The following is a 17,395-nucleotide window of genomic DNA, read 5'->3' on the forward strand; positions in this document are numbered from 1 at the left end:
GAGCGTTTTGGCGGGAGTAGTGTTGTTGATGTAGATGACAGATGAGGAAAATATGTACAATTTGACAAATAACCGCTAAGGTACAGATGTAGCACTGAGTGCCGGGTATATAAGTTGTGACGCGTAAGAAGCGTCTCAAACGTCCATTCTCGTTGTAAATTGAAGACTTTAAGTAGCCAAACTTTCTTTGAAAAATATCGGAGAAGCTGAAGGAAGTTTGTTTTACAATGTGACTTTATTTTGTTGACAAATCTATCAAAGATTTGTCTTTCAAAGGATTCTGCTGGGTTTTTATGTATCACAAATATCGGAAGTCTTCTGACTTTGTGGTTTTATTCAGCTGTAAGGGTTATGATTACAACATTTTGAAGTACGGGAAAAACTTCCACTTGCTGCACTTTGATTAACTGGTTAATCACATTACTTATTTAATTTTCTTTTATTTTATTTGAATTCCATTAAAATTCCAATTATTCCAATTTGGAAAACATAATAGAAAAACTCCATTCGAAAGGAGAAAACTTCACAATATTCATAATTAGTTCGTATTTTTGGAAAAGACAGGCCAGAAATAGATATGTACATACATATACCGCAATATAATATCCTATTGGGGAACTCTTTGGACTTGGATGCACTTTCCTCCCTGCCTTTCCATATTTCTGTCTTTCTTTCCTCTACCATATATCCCTGGGGATCATTAGCAAATCAATTTTCATCAACAAATGTGACAACACTTTGAGGTCTTTAGAGGGCTAAGAGTGTGAAAGGCATCGGGAGAAGCGCAAACAGTGTCCCCGTCCCCCACACATTCTTCACCCCTTTCCCCACACCATTTTTTTTCTTTCTCTCGTTGAGAGAAAACACTTGCTAACAGTTTAATGGTGCAAAACGAGGGGAGGGAAAGAGGGGGCGAGTTGCTGTTGTTCTTTCTGCGGATAGTGATGATGTAGAGGGGTGCGAGGGACAGGGGTAAACGATGGACCTCTTGCGGCAAATGTTTATTAACTGTAAATGAAGAAAACACATGAGCTATCGTGAAAACAGCAACAACGAGAAGGAACGTGTGAGACGCTTCTTACTCGTCACAACTTTTATAACCGGCACTCAGTACTACATCTGCTCCTTAGGGGTTATTCGTCAAATTTTACATTTCTTCTTCATCTGTCATCTACATCAACATCACTACTCACGCCAACATGCTCCTTTAGCTCGCCACCCTCCCCTAGAGCCGCACACTGCAGAGTCAGGGCAGAGACGCGTCAGAGGCAGAGGCAGAGGCAGAGACTTGTCTGCGCGAAGCAGTGTGTGAATGAGAGAATGTGCAAGAAACAAATATAAGCTTCGGGACGGGGTGGGTTTGGCCACTGCAAATTAATTTGGCTATATAATGATTTAATCGGATCCCAATTCGGTGATCTGATAGATATGGTCATTCCCTACGGAATGGCGTTTTTAGTTTTCTTTTATCTTCAAAATTGATAAAATTTGGGAGGTTTTCGCCCTTTTGCAAGGGCGGAAGGGGGCGGGGCTAATTTTTGAAATATATTTGTATTTGTGCGAATAACGGTTGTATGTAACGCCCAGAAGGAAACGTTTCCGACCCAATAAAGTATATATATTCTTGATCAGCATCAATAGCCGAGTTGATAGAGCCATGTCTGTCTGTCTGTCTGCCCGTCTTGTTTGTCGGCTAGTTCTCAGAGACTATAAGAGCTAGAGCCACCAAAACTTGCATCCAGACTGCTATATGCCCACACTGAAATCAGTGTATTTAAAAAATTAGCCCCGCCTCCTTCCGCCCCCATAAAGGAGCGAAAACCTCCCAAATCTACAATTTTGAAGATAAAATTATACTTAAAACGCCATTTTATAGGGAATGACCATATCAATCAGATCATCAAATTGGGATCCAATTGGATCATTATTATAGCCACAATAATTTGCAGTGGCTAAACCCACCCTGTCCAGTAGCTTTTGTTGTTTTTTTTTCATATTCTCTCATTCACATTCTGCTTCTGCAGTTGCCGCTGGCCGCTGCCTCTGCATCGGTTCTGCCTCTGACGTGGATCTGAAGTGTGCGGCTCTAGGGGAGGGGGGCGCGCGAAAATTGCGTGTTGGCGTGAGAAGTTATGTAGATGTAGATGACAGGTGTAGAACAAATGTAAAATGTCAAATGTTAAATTCGAAAAAAAACAATATGGTACAAGTACACTGACTGAGTGCCGGGTAGAAAAGTTGTGACGCGTAAGGTGCGTCTCACACGTCTCTTCTCGTTTTATAATGCAAAAGACGCTGAAATGCTTATAATTTGTGACAGTTTTTAATGCTGTAATAAGTCGCCAAAAAATCGCTTAATCGATTCTTTTAATTTTTTTAATTTGAATGGCAAAAAGGCACGAAATCGAAAATTGCATACAGCAGAAGACGTTGAATCGATATTTGCCACTGAAAAAGTCGGTACAAAAGCAAAAATCGTCTTCGAGAACCGCAAATTAATCGCTGAATTGTTTATTTAGATTCCTTCAATTTAAGGGTGCAAAAGTAGCAATAGAATCGCACTGGCTGCAAAAGTCACATATGAAACGCGTCTCTTAAAACTTATGGTTCCTGTGAGTATTGTCATGCTGTGAAAATCGCTTCAAATGCACTCTGACACGCTAGCGTTTTGCTTGCGTTTCTCTGACACGCGGGTTTTAATGCTGTAAAATCGCTCTTAAAACGCAATTGAAACTCTTGCAGCTCTTAAATCCTGCAGAGAAAAACTCAACAGTTTTGAAAGTATTTTTGTCGAGTTTTTTCATTGTGACGCTCGAATGAATTTTTCATTTTATTTGCATATCAGTGCGATGAAGGGAGAACGGGTGGCAGCAGCAGAGGAAATGCAAGAGCGACCAGCGGTGGTGGTGGCGGCAGCGGCAGCAGTTGTCATGACAGCAACAATTTTGATTAAATCGAGTAGTGATTGAGTGCGCTGAATGAATGATTGATACATTCTGCTTTTAAATAAATATTTCCTGTACAATTAATGAAAATGTATTTTATTTTCTTTGAAATGAAATTACATAAAAAACTCTTCAACAAAAAAGTGCAAACTATAAAAGTGCCAGTAAAAATGTTCTTAATCATGCACAAGGTTGCATTTTAAACAATTTAAGAAAGATTTTCGCCCGCTTAAAGAACGTGTTGTCAGCGAGGAAGCAAAAAAGAGAGTAGGCGAGAGAGAATCAACACACAACAAAGCCAAAAGCCAAAAACTTTTGCTCATGTAAGTAGAACAAATAAATGAAAACAAGAAAATTATCATGCTATTAACTCAAAGGAAAGAAAAACTGCACTCAAAAATTAAGAACAAGTTTTACTCTAGAAGCGTTGCCACTATTCTGGGAAGACGAAAGAAGACAGAATATGCTGTCACTTTTCTGGGGAGAGGGGAAAAGAAAGATTCTGTAGAATCAATGCCAGAGACCTTTCCGTACGATACGGGATTGTTCTTTCAACGGAGTAAAGTGAATGCCCCCACAGGTGTTTTTGTTTGTGTGTATGCACAGGGTATCAATTGAGAACTCTGATCTCTCCCTCCCGCCACCTGAACAACCGATAAGAAGTAACTAATTTTGTTGGGAAACTTATTTAAGTAGAGGAAAAGACGGCAGGCGCCTTGAACAGGGTGTGGGTCGGGGTGTGGGGTGCAATCGATGAAGAAACGACGCTGACAATTTGTTTGTAATTTGTTTGTCTGTCGCCCCATGCCACCCATGCCATCTATTCCTTATCTATCTATTCGCTGAGCAAACAGATGGAATGGAACTGATTTTTTTGAAAGTAAATCATGGGGTAGCCGCACATCAAAACTCTCCGTAAAGTCAACCAAAGTCCATAATATTGCAGTTTAATACCCGGTACTCGAAGAGTAAATAGGGTATATTGTATTTGTGGGGAATAACGGTTGTATGTAACGCACAGAAGGAAACGTTTATGACCCCATAAAGTATATATATTCTTGATCAGCATCAATAGCCGAGTCGATTGCGATATGTCTGTCTGTCCGTCCGTCCGTCCTTATGAGCGCCTGGATCTCAGAGACTATAAAAGCTAGATCCACCAAATTTTGCATCCAGACTTCTGTTTGCTTACACTGTTACAAGTGTATATAAAAAATGAAGCCCGGCCCCTTTCGCCCTCGAAAAAGGGCGTATGCCGCCATTCCGTAGGGAAGGACCATATCTATCAGATCAACAAATTGGGATCCGATTGGACCATTATTACAGCCGCAATGTCCAGCAGCTTTTGCTGTTTTTTTTCACATTCTCTCATTCACACTCTGCTTCGTGTAGTGAGTGGCCTCTGACTCTGCAGTGCCTCTGCAGACTGTGTTGCTAGGGGAGTTGTGTTGCTAGGGGCGTGTTGGCGTAAGAAGTGATGTAGATGTTGATGAAAGATGTAGAAAAAATGTAAAATGTAAAACTAAAAATTTAAAAAAAAAAACGTTAAGGTACAGATGTTCTACTGAGTACCGGGTATAAAAGTTGTGATGCGTAAGAAACGTTTCACACGTCCCTTCTCGTTTCTTTTCAAGTCGCTTTCTAAGTCTCGCGTGTGTCTCTCTATGTTTATTCACACAGTGTACGCTGAATACTCTAATGGAAAATATTTGCAGCGCCAAGTCAATTGCGGTTATTCATTATTTATATACATATTTGGATGTTTATAACCTTTTATCCCTTTCGTCCTAACTGTATATGAGCATAGAGAGGATACACAAAGTAAATTTATTTATTTTTTGTGGCAAGCTGAAAGTCTCAAGTTTGAAAGAAGGGTATGTGAGCTCAGAAGCAACACAAAAGTGCCAAACGTCTCAAGCGCTAAAAATGAAAACGCATATGAAGTCGAGAATAGATACACGCATTGCCATCATGTATGTATGTACATATGTGTCACCGCACACATGAAAATACGAAGCAGACTTGAAAAGGAAAAAAAAAAACTTTGTTTATGCGAGAGTCGCTTTGCGTTCAATGCTCAAGAGAGCCAACGCCAAACTCTCTCATCCGAAGGCTCTCTCACCAAGAGCCGAAGGCACTGGGAGCCAATCTACTAAACTGATCAGGCAGCCAGTTTTTCCCACGTTTGAACACTCTATGAGTTGTTTGTTGTTTACAAAAAACCGCTAAGGTACAGATGTAGTGCTGAGTGCCTGGTATAAAAGTTGTGACGCGTGCCGTGGCATTTTCTGCCCTTTGTTCAATGAAGGCCCTTACTTCATGAACTTCAATTAGTTAAGCCGGCATTTTCACCGGGCCCTGTCGGAGTTCCCGGTTGTGTACTGTGCCGAGTCTCTGTGCGGCCCTTGCTTAAACTATTCACGCTATCCATCCATTCTTCTAGCTTTCCCCCCATCTGGAAGGAATCCTTTATATTTCCTCTCCATAAGAAAGGTAGCAAGTCCGACGCTAAAAAGTATAGAGGTTTATCTAAGTTATCCGCCATTCCTAAAATGTTCGAGAAAATTTTAACTCCGCACTTGCAGCATCTCTGCAAATCACTTATATCTCCAGCTCAGCACGGATTTATACGGCGACGATCAACAACCACTAAACCTTTAGAGCCGTTTATAAAGAGGTCAACTTGGATGCAACTGTGAGACTGCCATCCTACCGTAGTAGACTTCTTTTAATAAATCTTCCATCCTTAGTTAGTCGTAGAAAAATGCTTGGTGTAATTTTTATGCACAACTTGATCAAAGGGGATTTAGACAGCCCTGACTTGTTGCGCCGCGTAAACTTTCCGATTCCCATTAGACCCACTAGAAACTATATTCCTTTGTTCCTTCCACTGTGCAGATCGAATTATGCCTTGCACGAACCCTTTGGGGTCTTATGCTGGTATTATAATTCCCTCTGTCACATTATATCCTCGACTAACTCCCTCCCTCCCCACCCCCTTTTGCTTGCTTAGCTATAGTTGCTCTAGTTTAGTTGTGTTTAGTTCTAATTTTCCTCGAATATTAGCCTAACATTTATCTTTCCTTTATGCTCGCGACCGGTTCGGTTAATCGCGCCGCGCGTCATGCGGCAGCGCCCCTCGGTCGGTTGGTGCGGGAGGAGGGCCGCGTTCTGCTGGGTTCCGCGCGTAACAGGCTTTGGCTTGGTGTCGCATGGGCCACTTGATGGTCGAGTCATTGCATATCAACGTCCAGACAAGAAGCGTCTCACACGTCCCTTCTCGTTTTTTCGTAGATTTCATGGAATTGTTTAAGTAATCGTAATTGTCGTTCATTTAATTGTTTATCAACAATTTTTATTAATTTTCCTTTTTTTGGGGTGGAAGAGACAACATTTTCCATTTTATTAAATGAGTAAATAGCCATTTTCTATGACTCTAAAATGGAATCTTTTTAAGAATAAAATCTGAAGCGTTTTAATTTCCATATGAGAAAAATAAATTAATGAAAATTCAAGAGAATTACGAGCTAAAATGTCTGGAGATAGACTGATAGTGATGGTAGAACAACAAATTTTCCTAACCATTTTGGTTAGGCCCCCAGAATTAAATGACCAAGCAGCACTGAAACTTGTTCGATGGGAAACTATCTCGATGTCGAGAGATCTCTTGTTCTGGGAGCATCTCTTAGTGGAAGGCTGGAGAGAAATAAGAACGAGAAAGAGAGTGAGAGGAATATAATACTAGAATACAGCCCAATTCTTACTTGTTGTTTCTTCTGGATTTTGGCTCCCACTTTTGTTCGTTTTTGGAGAATTTTGCGTTTTATTTAATTCCTAGTTTTTCATCCGTGTGTGTGTGTGTGGAACAAGACGATGACGCGCCACAAATTGGCGGAGCAGAGTGATTAAATGGGTTTGCGGGGTGGGGCTATTCAAAAGGAAAAAGAGCTGATGATTTGCAACGGCGACGGTTGTCGCTGGCAACATTTAATCAAAGAAGCAAGAAGCAAAGAAGCCAAGTGGAATCCAAAAGACAAAGCAAACTTCTTGTTCTTGTGGATGCTAATGATAGTTTTAATCTCATTTCTATCTCATTTTCTATCCGCTCCCGTTCCAAGCACTTTATTTTCGTGCCATTTTCTTGCAGCAAATGTTAATTTTTTCCTTGGATTAAATGAAGCGTTTAATATACTCCCCATTTGGAGTGGAATGCTTTTGCTCTCGTGAGGCCACAAATACAAATGCTACATAAAAATATATAAAAATGGATTACAATCTTTCTCTCCTTCTCTCGTTTGCTTTTCGGAAAGGCCAGGCAATGAAATTGAAAGTAAAGCTTTTGGTGGGGAGGGACACGTTGGGCGTTGGAGCGGCAAAAATGGTTATGAAAATGAGAAAATCTCAGAGAAAAGAAATGTCAACGAGCGTGCAAATTGAATTGGTGGTGCCGCAGGACGGTGGGCTGTGGCAGCAATCAAAGTTGAAAATTAGGCAATAAAATTAAACGAACTTCAACGGAGAAAAGCAGGGAAAATACACACAAAAATCTTAGGGGTGTGCCCTTTTTGCCACAAATATGAAGTCGGTAGCTCTCGCATTAGCTTTGAACACCCGAACCGTACATAAATTGCCCTGCAATTTATGAAAATATTGATATGGCCACATCGCCCCTGCCACAACCACAACCCATTTTGATGTTGAAGTTTCTGAGCGACGTTGCCGCGTTTCTATTATGCTGCTTCTGGCTGGTCTGGTGCCTGCCTGCCCCTTGAATTATGCCGCCAACTGCCGATTGATTTGCTGTTAAGTGGCGCAAACTAGGGTATGTGAAATAGAGGGGTAAAAGGGGGACAGGAGTTACCTGGCAACAGTTGGTCTGGGGCCAGTTTTTTTTATGTTGTTTGCTTGAAATACAACATACATTATTTCATTGTTTTCATAGAGATATTTGTAGCCCGCGAATGACAGTGGAACCAAATCCACTTCCCTGTGAATTTTTACTGGCTATTTTCCCATATTTGAATAATCGAATCAAAATCATATTGAAATTTTCAGAAAATATCAAAATATTTGAAGAATTTGAAAATAATTATGAAATATGTATTAAAATCTTTTTGGTATATTGTCAAACATCTTCCATTGCCAATGCTGTTTGGAATGTAGCCATTCGCTTATAGAACATTTTTTTACTCCTTTTGTTCCATTAGAACGGCAGCATGCCCATTCTTCCCCATTTACAATTATTTTTCTTGATTGTCTGGACGTTGATATGCAATGACTGCCCCATCAAGTGGCCCATACGACACCAAGCCAAAGCCTGTTACGAGAGGAACCCATCAGAACGCGGCCCTCCTCCAGCACCAACCGACCGAGGGGCGCTGCCGCATGACGCGCGGCGCGATTAACCGAACCGGTCGCGAGCATAAAGGAAAGATAGATGTTAGGCTAATATTCGAGGAAAATTCGAACTAAACACAACTAAAATAGAGCAACTATAGCTAAGCAAGCAAAATTATCAAAGTCAGAAACAAGAAAAAGCTAAAATGAAACTAATTGCGGGCGAGGTAGACTAGTATAAGAGATTTAAGAAGAGGAAGGAAGTTAGTCGAGGATATAATGTGATAGAGGGAATTATAATACCAGAATAAGACCCCAAAGGGTTCGTGCAAGGCATAATTCGATCTGCACAGTGGAAGGAACAAAGGAATATAGTTTCTAGTGGGTCTAATGGGAAACGGAAAGTTTACACGGTTCAACAAGGCATGGCTGTCTAAATCCCCTTTGATCAAGTTGTGCATAAAAATTACACCAAGCATTTTTCTACGACTAACTAAGGATGGAAGATTTATTAAAAGAAGTCTACTACGGTAGGATGGCAGTCTCACAGTTGCATCCAAGTTGACCTCTTTATAAACGGCTTTATTTACCATGGTAGAAATGTGTTCAGAAAACTTTAACTTGGGGTCTAGTTTAACACCTAGATCATCAACCAATGTAATTCTTTCAAGAGAACTAACGCAGAGGGTGTAAGGAGCCAGGAAGGGGCTGGAGCGATAAAAAGTCATTACATTGCACTTCGAGGCATTAAGGTGTAACATATTTGCACAGCACCATGACTGAAAGCTATTGAGATCAGATTGCAAGCGAGAGTGAAATGAAATGTCCTTATACTGAACACAGAGCTTAACATCATCCGCATACATAAGTACTCGAGAATTTGTTAATACAGAAGGCAGGTCATAATAAAGAGTGTGAAAAGTAAGGGGCCTAAATGGCTACCCTGTGGTACTCCAGAAGTAACCATAACAGGTAAAGATAAGGAGTTTTTGAAAAGGACCCTTTGAGACCTAGAACACAGGTAGCTAGTATTCCATCTCAACAGATTGGGCGGAAACCCTAGAAGGTTTAGTTTTTGTGCAAGAAGAGAATGATTTACAGAATCGAATGCCATACTGAAGTCAGTGTAAATAACATCCATCTGCAAGTTACCTTGGAAGCCTTTAATGATAGAGGAGGAACTCTAAAACATTAGTGGTTGTTGATCGTCGCCGTATAAATCCGTGCTGAGCTGGAGATATAAGTGATTTGCAGAGATGCTACAAGTGCGGAGTTAAAATTTTCTCGAACATTTTAGTCGAAGTGGAATATACGAGCAAGTGACATAAATAGACTGGCCGGAAAGAATCAGTCTAACACAGAGGAATTCCAGGTCTTGTGAAACCTGGACTATGAAAAGTTACGACGTGAAGTAAGAGTCGAGACGAACGATCATTCCTATAAATTGTGTACCGATCTGCCAAAACGTCGGGACTAAGAATGTCCGGCTTTAACCAGGTTTCGGTAAACACAATAACATGGGATGAAAATGTGAAACTATCCATAACGAGAAGGGACGTATGAGACGCTTCTTACGCGTTACAACTTTTATACACGGCACTCAGTACTATATCTGCACCTTAGCGGTGTTTTGTCAAATGTTAAATATTTTCTTCATCTGTCATCTACATCTACAACACTTCTCACACCAACACGCTCCTTTCGCTCGCTCCCCTTCCCTAGACCCACACACTGCAGACTCGCGGCAGAGGCAAAGGCAGCGCCCGCACACAAAACAAAACAAATACAAGCTGCGGGACGGGGTGGGTTAAAAGTCGGCAGCGAGCGGTCGAGGGACAGGCACTTGCAGATCCCGAGGAGTGACTTTTTTGCGCCTTTTTCCATGGCTAGAAGCCGATCGTACTGCTTTTTAAAGCCCACGGTCAGCTCCTTAAAGCCCTTTCGCGTCTGCCTCATGAACGTGACCATGTCATTCTCGACAGACCGACAAGCCTCGCAACTGTAATGCAGACCATTTGTTTTGCTTAGTTTTTTTATGTGAAAGTGGCATGTCTTGGGGTTAAGCTTGAAAAATGAGGCAACTGCAGTCGTTCATGCAGAACATGGGGGCCGCCTCTTGGAGCTTGAAGCCTGGCCTAGTAACAGACATTTGCAGAGGTATGTTGGCAGAGCGAAGAAATGAGAAAAAAATGCGATAATTAAGTGGTGGGGAGGGGGGATTAGAGCAAGTTTTGCTTTTCATGGATTAAATATGTGTCGAGTATTTTTAGCGTTGATAGAGGATGACGAAGTTAAAGTCAGCTGGCAATGCTCACACTTGTGGCATTGTTCAACACTGAAATTGCTCTTCATAATGGCTGCAATTGTTGCACAAATTAGTGAACAATTTAGGGTTTATTTTTGTGGCATTTACAACACAATATTTTCACTCTTTTCTGATAATTATTTTTAATTTCTCTCTCTCTCTCTCTCTCTGGCGCATCGGAACCTGTTTTGCAAGAAAAACACAACAGCAGATCCAGAAATCGATAAAAGGAGAGAGAAATAAATTCAATTTTAAATATGGATAGAATATTCAAGTCATAGAAGAACTTTCGTGGTGCGTCTTGGCTGAAGCCTTCGATAGGAACTAGAAAATATGAAAAATTACTTTTACTTACAAGAACATTTTCTTTCAAATACGAAAAGCCTCTTTGTATTTGGTCATCCAATATGTACTACTTACCATTAGAGTTGCATCCATCTTAAGCGTTCTAAATACAATAAACGGTCTGTTTAGCACTGAAATAACCATTGAATCATGCCACCTTAAAGTATCCTTTTTCCATCCTTCTGCCGCACAGACACACAGAAGAGGCAACTCAATTATTTTTGACTCTGGAGGCATGTCCTAGCGCACGCTTCAGATGGATGCAGTTTTTCAAATGCAATGCCTGCTGTAGCTCTTCCCTTCCCTTCTCTTCTCGGTTGCAAAAATTACCACAAAATTATGGCTAGACTGTGGCTGTGGCTATGGCTCCAGCTTCAGCCACCACCGGTTATGCTCCAATTTGGCTTCGAGGCTTCGGGGCTTTGAGCTCATAATCATCTAAACGCATCATTACAAAAGCGAACGGCGAACAGCTAGTTCTCTGGGGCTCTGGCTCCAGCTCTGCCTCTGATGATGCTCCACGAGCTGTACGAGTGTGTGTGTTTCTGGTGTGGTGTGGGGGCTGCCTCGAGGAGAAATATGATGGATCATTTGCAGTTGTTGCAAGTGGCAGAATCGTATAAAATAAAATAATACCACACTAATCAGAGGAAAGTCAAGGGTAACTGATGAAAACTATAGATTTTATTCCATTTAATATGATTTATGGCTAGAGTATAGCTTGCATTTTTAATATCGAGGTTAAATCGATTAATCGATGAAATTTCGACCATCCTTTAACAGATTTATGAAAAGGAAAGCTAGTGTGTGGCTCTCCTTTATTCGTGTATACCCCAAAATCCACAAACTGCTGTGTAGCATCATCATCTGCAGCAGCAGCAGCAATCAGCAATGGACAGAAGACAGCATCTTTGTGAGGGCGTTGCTCATTAAATTTCCGCTCTCTTTGGAAAATGAAGTGGCTTTTCCACTGCATCCGCCTGCTGCATGCCGCCTGCTGCTCCTGCCTTTGCCTTTGGTTCTGCTCTGCAAACTCATAAAATAACTGTAATTGTTGTAGCTGCTGCTGCAGCGTTGCCACACTTCATATCGGTTGTAGACTATTTTCCGAGTTTACTTGTTGCCACAGAGTCACGTTTTTTGTACGAGTATCCCTAGTCAGCACAGAAATCTGCGACCCTGAGAGGCACAGAGCGATGAAGCCGGCACCTTCCACCTGCCATCTGCCATCTGCCGCATCACAAAAGAAGCCCCAAAGCAAATGCACAAAATTTTCTGGTTCATTGTGCAGGCATTCAAACTGTAATCAGATACTCCAGCACCCACCGCCCCTGCTGCTCCTTTAGATATTAGGCAAATTCGAGCAGAGCAGGTTGCTGCTGGGGCGAGATTCACCTTTAAAATATTCCGCACGATAAAAAAACTCACTACAGATTTTAAATTTAATTCTGGAAGAGAATTAACTAACCGAATGCTAAATCAAACCATTCGAAGTGCACTTTGAGGTGCTTTCTTTGAGATGTATACCCCAAATGTATTCTTAATCGTTTGACGAAGAACCACATTATAAGTGCTGACAATAATGTCATGCATAAATTACCCATAAGCGAATTCATTGCGAATGCCACAAACAAAAGTATGTACTTCATTTATGATTACCGTCCTCAAAAAAAATGCTTCGATCAGTCGATAATTGGAATCCATTGAAGATATTTCACATTCCAATCTTCCTTAATTTTTGGGGCCGGCGCATTTTCCCCTGCTGCTTGTACTGGCTGTCAAAACGCTTGAGAATTTACCCAACAACACCCTTTTTTATAACCGGTACTCGAAGAGTAAATAGGGTATATTGTATTTGTGAATGTATGTTACACACAGAAGGAAACGTTTCCGACCCCATAATGTATATATATTCTTGATCAGCATTAATTGACGAGACGATAGAGCCATGTCTGTCTGTCCGTCCGTCCGTCTGTCCGTCTTGTTTGTCGGCTAGTTCTCAGAGACTATAAGAGCTAGAGCCACCAAATTTTGCATCCAGACTGCTATATGGTCACACTGAAACCAGTGTATTTAAAAAATTAGCCCCGTCCCCTTCCGCCCACGAAAAAGGGCGAAAACCTTCCAAATCTACAATTTTGAAGATAAAAGAAAACTAAAAACGCCATTCCGTAGGGAATGGCCATATCTATCAGATCACCGGGATCCGATTGGATCCTTATTATAGCTAGAATGAAGAAATTAATTTGCAGTCGCTAAACCCACCCTGTCCCGCAGCTTTTGTTGTTCTTTTCACATTCTCTCATTCACACTCTGCTTCTGCTTCACTCGGCCCCTGTCTCTGCCGTCCCTCTGCATCTGCCGACTTTTAACCCACCCCGTCCCGCAGCTTATGATTTGTTTTTTTTTTTGTGTGTGGGCGCTGCCTCTGCCTCGAGTCTGCAGTGTGTGGGTCTAGGGAAGGGCGGCGAGCTAACGGAGCGTGTTGGGGTGAAAGGTGTTGTAGATGTAGATGACAGATGAAGAAAATATTTAAAATATGTAGTAGATGTAGTAGCATATGTAGTAGTACTGAGTGCCGGGTATAAAAGTTGTGACGCGTAAGAAGCGTCTCACACGTCCACACTCTGTGCGGGGCTCAACATCGTCTCTTGTTTCGTGAGCTATTTTTGTTGTTGTTGAACTTTACATTTGGTGGTTGTGGCACGGGAGCGGTCGATTGCGAGGGGTGCCGGGGGGTAAGCGGTTTAATGTTAAAAATAAAAATTAAAACGTTTAAGCTTGAGATAATTATTGCAACATCGCGACGCCTTGTGGACTGTAACTTTTGGTGTGTGGATTATGTTTGGGTCTGTTATTTGTATGTTTTTGTGGATCGCATATGAATTGGTAGTCTTTTTGTTGTATCTCTCGCCCTCTGGATCATATATCCACTTTTTAGAATTTGCTTTTAATGCTATGTAAAAATAAAAAACAACAACAAAAACAAGACATAAAAAACTAATTGAAAATCAACATTAATTCCATGTAAATCACTTTTCCCAAACACACACACATCAAACGCACTAAAAATCTTGTAATAAAAACATATTTTTAGAGGGGAAAACAAAACAAAAAGATAGAGGGAGACAGACATGAAAGATATAGATAGAAAAGGCAGAGGGAGCGCGAAAGATGGACTAATGTTGTAGTGATTTAATTGATAGACTCGTAGACAAAAAAAAAAAATTTAAACGAAACATTTCGATTCTAACGGTGCGGCCCTACAATTTGACCCAGAGACATCAGACCCCCAGATAAAGTCCCTCAGTATTTAGATATTTATTGACATATGTATATAAAGACGATATTTAAATTCAGATATGATTCTTAAATTTGTCTTCTTTCTTCGTGCGTGAGAAACCGAAGAACAAAACAAAAACAATTCTGATCGGCAAGTTCCGCATAAAAAATTGTGGATTAGATCTTCGCTTACTCTCACGCGATCTTTCATTGAATTGATCAACAATGGTTAAAGAATATAAACTCGTATTAATTAAAGTATTAGTTCATTTGGTAAAGAAAATAAAATAAATGAAAAGGGGTAAAAGGAATGTTATCCAATAGCAAAGATATCTAAATTATTGATCATTTCAGAGACAAACAGTTTTCGCGCATATTTAATTATTCAATAGAATGATAAAGGATTTCCCTTGTTAAATAAAGCTGATTATTCCTCGAAATTCGACCTTTGTGTGCATCGTAAACGTATATTTTGTTGAAATGGCTTTCCTCAGTTCATTTCATTCATTCATACAACATATTCGCATGTGGTATTGGCAGTATTCCTCTTAAATTAGAGACCCCACACACGCTTCCCATTGCAGGGCTCCTCCCCCTCCCTCTCTTTCTCTGGGTCTCCCTGTTTTTCCAATTAGATCTTCAGTGACGTCATCCCCCTGTTCGTTCTTCTCATTCTCAATCTCATTATTCGGTTACTTCTTGTGATCATTTGTGCTGCCTTTCGTCGTTTCGTTTCGTTTCGTTTGGAGCACAAAGAAGACGGTCGATCGGTTGGTCGCTCGCTCTATCGGTCGACCTCTTTTTACTTTGCTCTTTTCTACATGTTAATTTCTCCCCCCTTCTAAACAACCCCTCCAATGGCAGGCGACGTTGCTGTTTTTCATTATTGTATTTTGTATCTGAATATATTAAAAAAAAAACGAACATAAACTGTTATGCTGCATTTTTGATGGCAGTAGCTTTGACTTTGATTCCAATCGCATTCAGAGTAAAAAATTCATCCTTTTGCTTAAGGGAAATTTGTATCTTAGCTTCCATAATTATGTTCTAACTATCCATCAATGTATCTGTTTGTGTCTGAGTATCTTGATGGGGATATTTTAATGCAGTTTCTGCACATGTATTTTCAGCCTCTGTGGAGAGAGGTACCGTTGTTTTGCTGTGCTGTTGCTGCCAGCCTGCCCGCCTCCTTGCCCGCTTGCCTGCATAATGGCATCCACTTGCGTTCCACGGGGGCGCAGCGTTAAAGTAGCTGAACAGGTTTTTTTTTTGTGTACAGCTGTTGCTGCTGCTTTATTGCTGCTGCTGTTGTTGCACTTTCATATTTTCATTGTATCCTACGGTCAGCTTTTGCAACGGCAACAGCAACAGCAACAGAAACAGCAACGGGTGCAGGCAAGCGGTAGATACAGACAGCGGCAAAACGAATTTAGTTGCGCTGCATTTTTCTGTAGGCCACTAGCCAGACCAGACCAGACCGCGCGTATCGTATCATAAATATCTCAACGCCTCTGTTCAGTGGCGTGTGCTTTGCTTTTCTATCTGGCGGGGCGCCTTTCACCTACACGTCTGCGAGTTTCTGCCAGATACAAATTGTGTAAGCGTGGAATTTCGTTTCGTTTCCTTTTTTTGTTTTTTGGCTGCGTGCGGCCGGCCCATCCATTATCCAAAAGAGCAAGCGCACACACAAAAGTAACTCACAGTTAGCAGAAACGCGGGCTCCATAGAGTTTATGGATAGCTTAGTGTGCTAAAAGAATCTTTTAGATGCCCAACATCTGGTCATTGCTGAAAAATAATTACACATCAAAAGTATCTCATTCAATTTGTTGTGCTCATATTAAAAGTATCTAATGTATGACAAAACCATCTAGAAGGGTCACTTAAATAAAAACAAGTTTAAAAAAAATTTCATTGCCCGCATATCAGATACCAGATCACCCACATATACTCCACGCGACACTCAAAATTTCAATCTGGATACCACACATGCCACACACACAGACACAGAAATGTGTCTTTCATGGTTGCCCACACTAATTTGTATCTCTGAGATACTTGCAAAAGACACCATCAAACCGATTTGATAAATATTTCATTGAATACGCGCCTCATTTCCGTCGCATATCTTACGGATGCGAAAATCTCCATGCTGATGCTGTGCAGTTGGTGTTTTCAGTTCACAAATCAAACAAATCCCCTCACGGCCAAAAGTGTGAAATTTTCATTCAACCCAAAATCCCAGGCAAACAAATTAAAAATTCATAAAAACGAAAACGGTGCCGAGCCCTTCTGAAAATCAAATTTTGAACAAATTTCCAAAGCAAAAGATCGGACAAAATAAAATGAAATTTACATTTACATAATTTATAGACTCTTCTGCGTGTATGTGTGTCTGTGTGTGACATATATTTATTTAGATAGAAAACATTGTGCTCTGTGGCTGTTGTTTGATTCTTGAGCTGCCACAACGTCTGCCAGCCACACACTTTTTGGGGGACATGGCGTAGGCGTATGCGTGTAGGTGGATCGGTTTATCGGTGGGGCCTTGAGCGGAGTCGAGTTGATTGCAGAGTCAAACGAGAAGGGACGTGTGAGACGCTTTTTACGCGTCACAACTTTTATACCCGGCACTCAGTACTACATCTGCACCTTAACGGTGTTTTGTCAAATTAAAAATTTTTTCTTCATCTGTCATCTACATCTACCACACTTCTCACACCAACACGCTCCGTTAGCTCGCCGCCTTTCCCTAGACCCACACACTGCAGACTCGAGGCAGAGGCAGAGGCACCGCACTATGGTCCCAATGACCACTTTTCGTGTCCTTAATTAATAACTCGAGAACGAATCAACATTTTTGGATTTAGTGTTTTGATATTAGTTAAGAATAGCAAGGGGCCTGTTTTTTGAGAAAATGGGCGTGGGCGTACACTGGATATCAAACTCTAGCCCTCCAAAATAGCTAGTGACTAATATTGTGGCTTAAATGCAATGCAATATGGCACTCTACTTCACAATTTTCTTCTACATTGTGTTCCAAACGGCAAGAAAACATTTAAGGTTATGATCTATAAATGCAAATTGTAAGAGTTGTGGTCAAATGTGGCATTTCCGACTATATACATTTTAACAATCATGTATTACTCTACGACACACAATAGGTTTCAAGGTGGGACTAG

The 17,395-nt window shown here is 41.0% G+C and overlaps 1 protein-coding gene across 6 annotated transcripts in view; it reads left to right on the forward strand.

The window, feature by feature from the left end:
* Positions 1 to 17,395, forward strand: part of LOC117590864 (protein sprint) — a 131,305-nt gene that overhangs the window by 57,307 nt on the left and 56,603 nt on the right. The window contains exon 2 of one of the 6 annotated variants that reach the window (XM_034283880.1): positions 3,090 to 3,268. The exons of the other annotated variants lie outside the window; for them this stretch is intronic. The gene's annotated coding sequence lies outside the window, so the exon portion shown is untranslated. The remainder of the gene's footprint in view (positions 1 to 3,089; positions 3,269 to 17,395) is intronic. 6 annotated transcript variants of the gene reach the window in all.

Source organism: Drosophila guanche, unplaced genomic scaffold, assembly GCF_900245975.1.
Source record: "Drosophila guanche unplaced genomic scaffold, DGUA_6, whole genome shotgun sequence".
Classification (NCBI taxonomy): domain Eukaryota; kingdom Metazoa; phylum Arthropoda; class Insecta; order Diptera; family Drosophilidae; genus Drosophila; species Drosophila guanche.